We start from the raw sequence: 11,761 nt of genomic DNA, 5'->3' as shown, positions 1-11,761 counted from the left end.
AAGCATTTTCCCATTTTTTTGCAGGTATTCCGTACCAAGAATTAGTCAGAAAATGTTAAACTGTGGCTAAAAAAGGTCTCAAATTAATATATTTTTATGCAGGGAAAACAGCAGCAATGACACTGTGGTAAAAAGACTGTGTGCTATCGGTTGGTACCTCCAAACGTGCAATTTTCATTTTGTGCCGGAGCTTCACAGAGAGTGCTCGCCATTGCTGGGTAGTCGTTCAGGCCCAGGCAACGACGTGGCGCACCTAGCACCGAAACGCGGCGCACCTAGCACCGAAACGCGGCGCACCTAGCACCGAAACGCGGCGCACCTAGCACCGCAACTGCGTATTCCGGCACCGGTCATTTAGGGTTTCTTGTCATGTTCCAGATGGCTTAGTGGTCTGTGCACAGTGAGCGCCGCTGAGAACTTAGATGTTTGCACTCGGTGAAAAACATGGAAGGAAAGAGAGGCTGAGGTCAGTAACCGAAGCAGTGAAGGTTCCCTACAGAGCCGGGACAGAAGCCAGAAAAAACTGACACAGCTCTCAACTCCAGCTGGTAATTCACACAGAAAGCCCATTCGATAGACTGACTAGTTTCTCTACTAACATTGCTGATATTGTTGTCATAGCATCATATGTATCCTGTATTTTTCTGCCTACATAAAAGAACAAGACACAGACGTGTGATTGTAATCCCTTCTCCCCTAACCCTCTGAACTCATTCCTGTGCACCATGTTCTTAAGCGGAAGATCCCATTAGGCAAATCCAGCCCTCATTCACAGCTTAGCTACCTTCAAACAAGAGACACTCAATCCCAGCACAGCAAGAGCAACGCGTCATCCGTGTTGGTCATGCTTTGCGCTTATCCTGAAAAAAAGATTGCACCTTCGGTGGGTCCATGGGAGAAAAATAAAGAACGAGAACATGAGTCTCTCCCGCCGTTGTGAGGTGGGGGTCGTTGCCAGAACTATAATAAGCAGCTCAGTAGAGCTCCTTGTGCGACCGGCAGTCTCTTGGTAGGCGGTTGTGATTGTTCTGATGGCTTTAGGTGTCCTAATGCACTGGAGCGAATTACCCACTCCTGCGCCATTTCGGTGACACAGGCATCTCTGTGATTCAGTAATATTACAATAGAAGGTCTGAGCCAAATGCCGTTAAATGATAGCTTCTCTTTATCTGTAATTTCAGAGTCTATTGATTTCACTCTGCTTCCCTCATTATGATCTCCATTGATCATCCCGGCGACTGCAGTAACAGTCGGCGCATTTCATATCACCCCAAGCCAAGAAAGGATATGATGGTCTTTTGAACAGATGACAATCAGAAGAAGAAAATGCTCGCTGAGATTACGGGTGACCTGCGTCCCACTCCATACGAAAGCATCTTGCTGCTGGGATCTGGGAAAACAGCTTGTGGCTTGACTGCGACTTACTCCCGTTCATATCGAGCACAGAACTGCAACCGAGCTAAGACTGCACATGAATACAGTACAGACCACCTAGTTTGAAGTGTAATATAAATGGCTGGATTAAGCACGGTATAATTATTTGAATATGATACGGATTTGCGAGGTGGTATAACAGCTACTCCCGATTGCTGTTTTCATGTGACCTAAAGCACACAGAAAAGTCATGACACCTAGATGATGAAAAACCAGCGAGTGGCAAGTATTTTGACCACACTACTGACAATGCCCCGGAGGGCCTGAGATCTAAATACAAAAATAACATGCATAATTCCGTTGGTGATGCGTATTAATAGAGTGTTCGCCTGATTGCCCTCTCTCTGACGCCTGACTTGGGGCAGCAGCAACTGGAGCAGTCGAAGTGAGTCGGCTTTGGTGAGTCAGAGTGCAGATCATCAGGTTGGCGCCCAATCAGGGTCAGATCTGTGTGAGTGGTTCACGGGAACTTGGGTACCCCGAGGATGCTCGGATAATTAGACAGAGTCCCGCCTAGGAGAAACGGCCCCACGGGATCTGAAATCCTCTTATTCCAATTAACTCCACGTACCCTTGGCAAGGCGACGCTGTGTGAATTGGGGTGGGCAGTGGGAATTGCAGATTATCCACATCTGATAGTGGCTCAGCATGTTACTGTAATACTGTAATGTAACACTGAAATGTAACCTTTATGGTTTTCTGAAACCAACAACCACAGGCAGATAATGTTGCAGGACATCGGTGCAGCCAGACCGCAGTGGCGAAAAGTACGGGCTCATCTCAAATTTAACAACAAGAGTCGAATCTCCTGTCCCAGTGAGGAGCAGCGCTGCTATAATTAGCTGTATGGTGCTTCAGTTCCTAATGGGCTACAGAGCAGGAGGAGTTGCCCGTTGGGTCCTAAATCCAAGGTTATATTCCCGTATACAGTACCACTGAAAAGTTTGGAAGCACCTATCCATAGAAATGTTTATTTGTACTATTCTGTGCATTTTACAATAATTACAAAGACGTCTAAACTATAAAATAACATTATGAAATTGTGTAATAACCAAAAAAGTATTAAATAAAAAAAAGAATAATTCGTTGGCTGGCCAGATCTGTGGACTGTGACTCAGAAGGTTGCCAGTTTAAATCCCTGGGTCGGCAGAGTGATGCCACCATTGGGCCCTTGAGCAAGGCCCTTAGCCCCAATTGCTCCAGGCACTGGCTGCCCCTACGGTCTCCTCAAAGCCAGTTTCATGAGGTGGCCTCCTGGATGCTTTTCCAGCTGTCCTGAAGGAGGTCCCATATATATGCTGAGCACCCATTGGCCACTTTTCCTTCACTCCCTTGGTCAAACTCCTCCCAAACTATCTCCTCTGGGTTTAGGTCAGGTGACTAGGTCATGTGACGTGACATTATCGCTCTCCTTTGTATGTGGCTTGGCGTGTCCAGTCTTGTGGCTGGTATTATATGCTTAAACCGAGCATAAGAAGTAAAATATGCGTTTGGAAGGCTGGGTGTGGCAAGGAGGGAGGGGGGGGTCTGTAACAAACTCTAGGTCCAGAAATAAATTTTGTGGGGGGTCCGGCAATTTTCCAACTGCAGGAAATCAGGGCTGACGCAAATTTAGAAGGGAGCTCAAACTTGTAATTTTACCACCTAGCTACGGTAATAAAAATTATTTCTAGGTTGGGTTCAAACCCATTATTTTACGACGTTGCTACATGCCCGGTTCACCTAAATCAATCCCACTAACAAGCTTTGATCTAAGCCCCTTATACCTGCAGTTTTCCAGCTTGTATAGCCAACTGCCCTTTATGCGGTATGAGCATGACTGAATGGCTAGCCTTTCCACCGCACGGGATTAAAAGCCTCTCGTTCTGGCCTTTTGTATGTACAAATGTGATAGTGCCGCCACAGCCTCCATCGCACAATGGTTCTCCTTCCCGTAATTCATGTAGACGTTGCTCTGCGGGACGGCAAGCCTTATATCAGGTTAACCAGCCTTTCTGTCATCTTGCTCATTACAGTGTTTCTAAAGATGAAGTATTAATGCCGAATTAAAATGGAGTGCTCCGCTGAACGCAACTCCAAAACATTTTATAAAAATGATAAATGCGTCAATGTCCTACTTTGCGAGCTGCGACAACAATGGGTGCCATGTCACCGTCAGTCGTATTTTCACATCAACAGAATACATTTCTCTCCCAGCAATTGCTTAATTCAGCCACTGTCATTAAATGTCTGCTTTCATAATCCTTTTTGCCTGCAGTAGCAGTAGTAAAGGCCTTAGTTCTGTGACATTTTTCTGACTTGAGCCATGAAACATGGCTAACTCAGTAACAGCTTTACCCAAACATTTCCCTCTGAACAGACCCCCAGGGTAAGGCACAGACAGGGCTACAATTCATTTCAGAGAGATAATTTTCTGAATCGCCAGAAGAGCAACTTTTAGAGCAATTTTACTTTGACCCATGGTAAACTGAGGTCTTTTCTCATACATTCCGATTGGTCAAAAAGGGTCACGTGAAGTGCGTTGTCAAAGGAGCAGCAAAGCTCTTTGCCGTCGATGAATTTGACATGTGGAGTCGTTTATGCAATCCTATAAATCAATTGTGCATTGCGATTCAAATGCCTAACCTCTTTTTTTAGTTAGGAACATTTTGTTCATTATAATGTAAGAAATCTGCCTATTATTATTATTATTATTAAGAAGAAGAAGAAGAAGATTTCCATTCTTGTGACCCGAGTGATGGTTTGGGATATGCCCTGCCTTACCCCCCTAGCTGTCAGGACCCCCGCTACCCTGCATAGGACAAATGAGTATGGATGGATGGATGGAAATAACAGCTGACTTTGACCAGCATAAACAAAAGAAGCAGAGGTGCCCACTATCCATCATCAGGGGAAGGATTGGTCTGATGTTTAACACTGAGGTATTTTTCACAGATATCAGAACAGCTGGAACTCGTGTCCATACCACAGTTTATACTCAGTGAGGGGGCAGCCACAGTTTAATACCTCACTTCATAATCTAAAGACAGTTTTGGTGGAACCTTCGTCCCCTTGGTGCCTACCCCTGCATGTCCCCATGCCCTTGGTCCCTACCCCTGCATGTCCCCATGCCCTTTGTGCCTACCCCTGCATGTCCCCATGCCCTTGGTACCTACCCCTGCATGTCCCCATGCCCTTTGTCCCTACCCCTGCATGTCCCCATGCCCTTGCTGCCTACCCCTGCATGTCCCCATGCCCTTGCTGCCTACCCCTGCATGTCCCCATGCCCTTTGTGCCTACCCCTGCATGTCCCCAGGTTTGGCGGTCCCCTACCCAGAGCGTCACAGGGTGGTCTCAGCAAAAACAGAAAAAATCTGTTCACCTCCAGACACCCCCCCCCCCCCACAGGGAAATGGCATCGCTTTCTGTTTTCTGGAGATCAGATCCACAAGAGAGACACTGCTTGTATACCCCAGGCCCCGTGTAACCAAAAGCACCATTTATTCTCCAGCCCATTCAGCTCCCTGTAAAGCCTGTGAACGGGATCCAAGTGCCGGGAGGAGGTGCCTCTGGAGGCCCTTTCAAGATCCTGCGTGCGAAATCCGCCGTGCGCAGGACACTTCTGTCACTCTCGGGCCCACGTAACGGAAAACCGCGGGGGCTCGGCGGAAATAAATACTCGGTCTTCATCTCCACAGCGCTGGCCCCTCATGTGGGACGCCCTGCGTGGCGAGGAAATTGGAGTTTACTGCCAATTGTGCAAAGCACCGGGCCTTTGGAAGCGGTCCGGCACATCTGACATCTGAACACCATTCCGCGGGTAGAGAGACACCTTTCATGCCGTTGCCATGGCGAGCAGGGGGCAGCTGTTTAAAAAAAAAAAAACCCAACCTTTATAAGCAATTTGGTTTTGCCACCTTCCGTTTTCTTTTTGTGTTTTTACAGTATATTGATTAATTCTCAGGCAGATTGAATTAATCATATATCATATTAAATTTGTAGCATATTTAATTTTATTTATTATTGTGTACTCACACCCCTTTTGGGGGGGTATTTACACACAGCGAGAGATGAGGATAGTGATAAAACGAACATTACAAAGGACAGTATTTCTGAAAATGAGCATTATACCGTGAACAGTGGTGGTGGGAAATAGATAATTTCGCCTTTAACTTTCTGAGTTTATTATTTTTGTCAGGACGTTTCATGCTGGGCTCAAATCATCTTTGTATCTGTTTTTTGTCAGAGGAAGAGACAAATTCTGTCCCTTCGGTAAAAAAGTTAAAACTGAAGGCTACAGATGTAGCCTGCAGACATGAAGTCTTTTTAAATTGTCTGTCACTATAGCAACCTGCTTATTCCTTTATTTTCTATTCGTCTTACCCACAACTCAGATAGTTGGAAAAATACTTTGTTGTTCAGTGGCTCGAGCTAAAACTAGCACATTTTTTCCCTGTATTTTTCCTTGCCTTCGTTAATTAGCCAGTGTTCTCTTAAAAATATGCCAGATCACAATTGCTTTGGAGCCCATTGAACTGGTATCATTTTGGAAAACACCAAGCTATAGCTAGCAAGACCCAGACATTCTTCTTCAATACCAGGGAAAATTTATGAGCCAAATTATAGGGGACTTACACAGCCACTAAACCAGGAGCCGAATGTGTGCGTGTGAATATGCAGTGAGGTCATGATTAAAGTTGATGAGTGATTACCCTACAGCACCTCAGGCTCGCATCGGGTCTTATGAGAACAATATGTTTTAAATGCAGTATGATGTTTAGCATATAAACACCTGCAGATATGAGTCTGATATTCAGTTTTGGTGTTTCTTTGCTACTCTCATATTTTACTTGCCCTTGGTAGTAACTCGTGCATTTTCGCATGTATGGTTAGTCAGATATATCATGCACGGTGTTGGTGAGCTGTTCCTTTTACTGGTCGCCCAGCTCTTTTCCAACAGCTAACAACCCCAGTGCTGAACAATAAAACCACGCAGTGAAAATTAGTCCCCTAACTGGTCTAATCCCAGTTAGGATGGAAACCCTCCGAGCCCCTTTATTGACTACTAATACTATTATGCATGAATGAGAGACTATATCAATGCCACCCAATGACCAATTACAAGCCCAGAGCTGAGTAAGAGGACAAAGTGAGGACTTGATGGGGAAGCCCAAGTTAGGCCCGCAGGGCAGCTCTTCTTAAAGAAACCATGGCTACAGAACTTTGCACACACCCCCACATGGCATGGCTGACTAACTGCGGTCAGAGCCACCCGGGCGCATTTAATTACATCAAAATATCGCAGGACAACATCTGGCCGACCTTCTTGGAGTTTCTTAAATAATGGCACGACTGCTTCCAATGAGCGTTTCACTAAACAAAAGATGCAGAATCTTTCCTCCTTACAGCATGTGAGTCACAGTGGTTCTTGGTTTCCTGCTGCGGCTGCATGTTTATATATTAATGTGCCCATTATATAAGAGATTAACTGCAGGAATGTCCCATGCACTACTACATAGGAAGGACTGTTCCTATAGGAAGGTTGTCATGGGCCAAGCCCATTCAGACAGGCTTGAAGTGCTGATGCATTATATTTTCTGGGCAGTAATGGATTTGTTTGCTCCTGAAAGACCCTCAGGTATATCGGGCCATAGCACCTTTTAGTTTTTGCTGCTCTGGTCATTTATTCTGATTAAGGGAATGAAGTCTTATGCGTAGTTATCACTACAATAATTGGCGCAGGGACCTTGGAGGGCGAAGGAAAAATATACCCTTAGTTCCTACTCTGTGCTCATGTCCTCGCAGCTTGCAGCGGCTGTGACGGAACACGTAAATTAATGGGTACAGTTGTTCTGTGCAGTAATAATGAAAAAAATTCAGACAGGTGCATCATTAATCATTCCGCTCCACTGGTTCTTGACAGCATCAGTGCGCAGACGGTGCTGCGCAGACTTCGGTCAGAACCGATCCGAAATGTCAACAAGATAGCAAAGGTCAAGGTTCCACTAAAAGTGGAAATAAATAGGTGAACAACCATTTTAGCAGTCCATTATAGTTTTTATTATAGTAATATAATAAAATCCTCCTGACACAACCATATTAAGAATTTTAGTTTAGATAAGTTTACAGATATGAAATGAAAAATAATTCATAATTATACTACTACTTTACTTATAACTGGTAGTGGACATACATTATCTAAGTGATGTCTGTTTTATAAAAGTGCTTGACAAGGTTACCAATGCTTTTGTTTAAATTTGCCACCATGAATATACTAGATCAATAATGGCTTGTCATGATAGTCTTAGTCCATATTTGCTTTATGTCATACTTAGGTTAAACCTAAGTCAATTTGATGCTCCACAGACAAACACTCAAAGTAACATTTCATTCGGTTGTTTTCTGTGTTTTTATGTACATTCGTAGAGTGCATTTTATTTGTTTAATATTGATGCATATTTCACTACATGCCAATAAACGTGTTCTTTAGACTGAAATAAATGTGTACAGTTATTTTAGCCTAAGACATAAGAAGAATATCTGCCTGGATTAATTTAATTCCACTGTTCACAGTAGATTGGACTGCAATTGCCTTGTGAAATATGTCAGCTGTATACATCACAATGCAATATTTATTGTTATGTTTTGAATTATATACCTTTCAAGCAGACTTCAGACTTGACAGCCTCTATTATCCCTTCTGCAGGCTTACATTCCACTATTCACTTTTCTGCCATAAAGACAAGTTTCTGATTCAATTCTGTTGAATCTCGCTGTGATGATATCTCCAGAGCGATTGTTATTGATTTCTGCAGAGCTATGGATTTTGCTCAGAGGCCACAGCTAAACATGGCATTTTCGTGTTGCCCCGCCTGGCTTCGCAAACGTTCCGCATGCACATCTAACGTAACGATGCCCCGAGTTCCCTGAACAGGTTCGTTTCGGACACCGAGATCAATTATGTTGCAAGCTCCCGGACAGTTTAGTATTGATTTACATTTGAAGCCATGCAGATAGTCACTAACATTACCACTTCATAAAAGAAGTTATATAAATAAAATGATTTAGTGTGATAGGGATGTAATGGAAGAACAGATTCATCTTTTTGGAAACGAACAAGCCAGACCCTGAGCTGTATAGGCACATGACAGGGCACCAATGACATTCTGCTTTATTCTCCATATGTTCCAACCCCCCAAAGTAACTTGTGCCTCTTCCTGTGCTGTTTCTGCCTAGTGATGGCCCTGGGGCTATGTTGATGGATCACAGTGGGAACACTGGTACAACACATGGATGGAGCAGACGAGCAGACGTGTGCTCCTCCTTAGCTCCATGCTCCTCCTGCTGACTTACAACTCTACCGAGTACGGAGGGAGAAGGCGAAAGGATTTCACTTAGGAAAATATTTAGTTCTATCTCATATTTAAGTGCTTGAGTACAATGGAAATCTCCAAACACACCAGTTCTTAAGGAATTGGGTGTTGGAGAGACAGGAGGACAGGAGACCTATTCTTTAGGCTGGCAAGATGGATTTCCGAAAGGGGTACGAGCAGGATAAAAAACATGTGGCGGATGGACAGAGGGACCCGGTAACTGAATGGCTATAAAGGGAAGCTAATACATAAATGCAGCTGAAATATCTTTGTGATCTGTTCTGGTTTGGCATTTAGCATTGGTAATCAAAACAGAAATATGTCAAAGTTAAACCACATTATACAAAACAAGTCATACTGTTTTGTACTCACAATTTATAAGTGATCCAGTACAGCCATTACAAGAGTGTGGTTTGAACAGAGAATGAATCATTGTCCCAGGTGGTAGTAAAGGAGATTGAGAACTACCTACATGATGGAAAGATATTCGTCTTTGATGTCACTGTAAATCACTTCTGAGCAAAGAGCTTCTAATGCACAGCATGAGGCTCTCGACCCTCTTCAGCCCATGGGGGCAGGAAATCCCCTAAACCCTCATTTGATGCATCTACCTATAAAATAAAGTTTTTAGATGTCAGAGGATAACAGAGAGGCAGGCTGTCACAGAGGACCACTTTGGGGTCAGGAACCTGTCATGGCCAATGGATCAGATCAGGCACCTGCTTTCAGAGGAGGCTGTTGAGGAGTGTGGACAAGGTTGAAAAACCCATCCATCCATCTTCTGTACCCGCTTGCCCTATGCTGGGTCATGGGTGTTTGTACCCTTTCCCGGTACCTATGGGCACAAGGCAGGGGCACCATCCCATCACAACTCTGGTTCACATTAGCATGTTTTTTTGGCATGTTGTGGCAAATTGAAGAAACTCACAGCGACAGAGAGAGAACATGGGGACTATTGCCCAAAGGGAGCCAGTGCAGAGACTCAAACCCGAGGCCAAGAGGTATGAGGCAGCAGTGCTAACCACTGCTCCACTGTGCCTCTTCTCAGGAAGAAAAATGATTCATTCCAATTAATTACCAATAAACGTTAAAGCCCGGAAACTTCCTCAGACTTGGCCTGCGGGGCAATTTGCAATCGTAGCTGTCCACCCCCCCAAACTGCACTTGTTACAGGTTCAATCATAAGACTTACCTCATTAAATGCCTGTAAGATCATCCTCAAATACTGCAGTGTCAACCACTGCTATAACAATAGTACGACAAAGCAGACCATAACACAGGCGACACAAGGGCAAAGAGCACGGCCCGGAAGTGGCGGAGAGGTGGCTGACGCTGAATGCAAACCGAATGGAATAACATAAAATCGGTACAATCTGAAAACAGAGGATATTGGATACAGCAATATAATAACAATGAGGATGGTACGTATCTATATCACAGAGTGATATTGTACATGTTGATTTAAAAAATCTGACAGGCAAAAATCTAAACAAAAACACTGATGACTGGAAAAAAGTAATTATCTTCAGCTCGGGTTATCTACAGATAATGCACTGCATATCAACAGATAACATATTGCATCGAATTACTCTGGTGTTATTACAATTACAAGGAAAACAGACATGAACATCCTGCATTTGAGATGTACAGCAAATATGTGTTTTGCAATGTCAATAGGCCTACAATATGTCTGACTCATTCCTGTGGTGTAAACAGCCTCAGTAAGTTTCAATAAATCGGGATATGTATATTTTCATATGTGGTTACCTGCAAGTACAAAAACCCAGTATTCCAGTATTTTTAAACACATAAGGGTACATTGATAGCTTAAAAAAAAAAACACTTTACTTAAAGGAGTCATCATAATCGCACACGGCTATAACTATAAAAAAAGCACAACATGTAATAACCATGTTTATAATGCATTATGAATGCGCTGTGGAGCTCACATCTATAATGCATTATAGACACCATTATATATTATACATGACAATATACATTATACATTATACATAGTACCTTCAAGTAAAGTGCGATCAACTTTCCTTTTACATTTTAATATGTCATATTTAAACAAAAAGTGTTATCGACATCTAAGTCATTGGACATTCTATGGGGATCGTCTTTAGGATATTAAGCAACGTGCAGATGAGAGACTGTGGAGTTCTGTGGAGTTCTCAGGAACTTCTCTATTGAAGAGGATAGAGACCCATAACACTGTAGCTTCAGGCAAATGTGCCTGTGGAACAGCGACAACATGTCAATCATTAAAGACTGGATGCATGTGTACAGTATGTCACCCAGGAGAACACCGCATGCCCTCAGAAGGTTTGTGAGATACAGCAAATGCATAGTATGGAAATGCTTGTAGGCATTATATCACGGCAGTGATTTTCTGTCAGGACTTGCTTTATTAACCTGGGGTGTACAGTATGACTTTCTGACTTGCAAATATGCTTTTCTGTTTGAAGGTTATCTCTGAAGAACAGTTAAGGTCCGAAGAGGAAGTTATGTAGAGAAAACCTTGAATAAACTTTTAATTCAAGCATCAAAAAGGAATTCTGGATAGAAACTTACTTTTATATTTATACAGTCCAAATGCAAACACGATATGCAATTTCGGTAACACTTTTATGAATGCCATGTTTATAAGAATCTATGAACACATTCATAACATATTATAATGAATTCATAACGCATTATAAATATGCATATTAATAATTGTTAAAAAGGCATAACACATTATAGGCATGTTTTTTATGCATTATGAATGCTTCATGAAGTTGTCATCAATAATGTATTATATACTTATACTGACCAGTATAGTGTATTATGAAGGTATCCATATTGTATTATAGATGAGAACTTCAACTGAGCTTATAATTAACAATATAATGCCTTATGACTGTCAATAGAAGATGCAATAATGCTTTATTAATTCTTATACTGACTATCATAAAGGTATCTGTAATGCA

Source organism: Paramormyrops kingsleyae, chromosome 12 (genome assembly GCF_048594095.1).
Source record: "Paramormyrops kingsleyae isolate MSU_618 chromosome 12, PKINGS_0.4, whole genome shotgun sequence".
NCBI classification, from domain to species: Eukaryota; Metazoa; Chordata; class Actinopteri; order Osteoglossiformes; family Mormyridae; genus Paramormyrops; species Paramormyrops kingsleyae.
The sequence above is the reverse complement of the archived record's forward strand: the minus strand, read 5'-3'. Positions refer to the sequence as shown.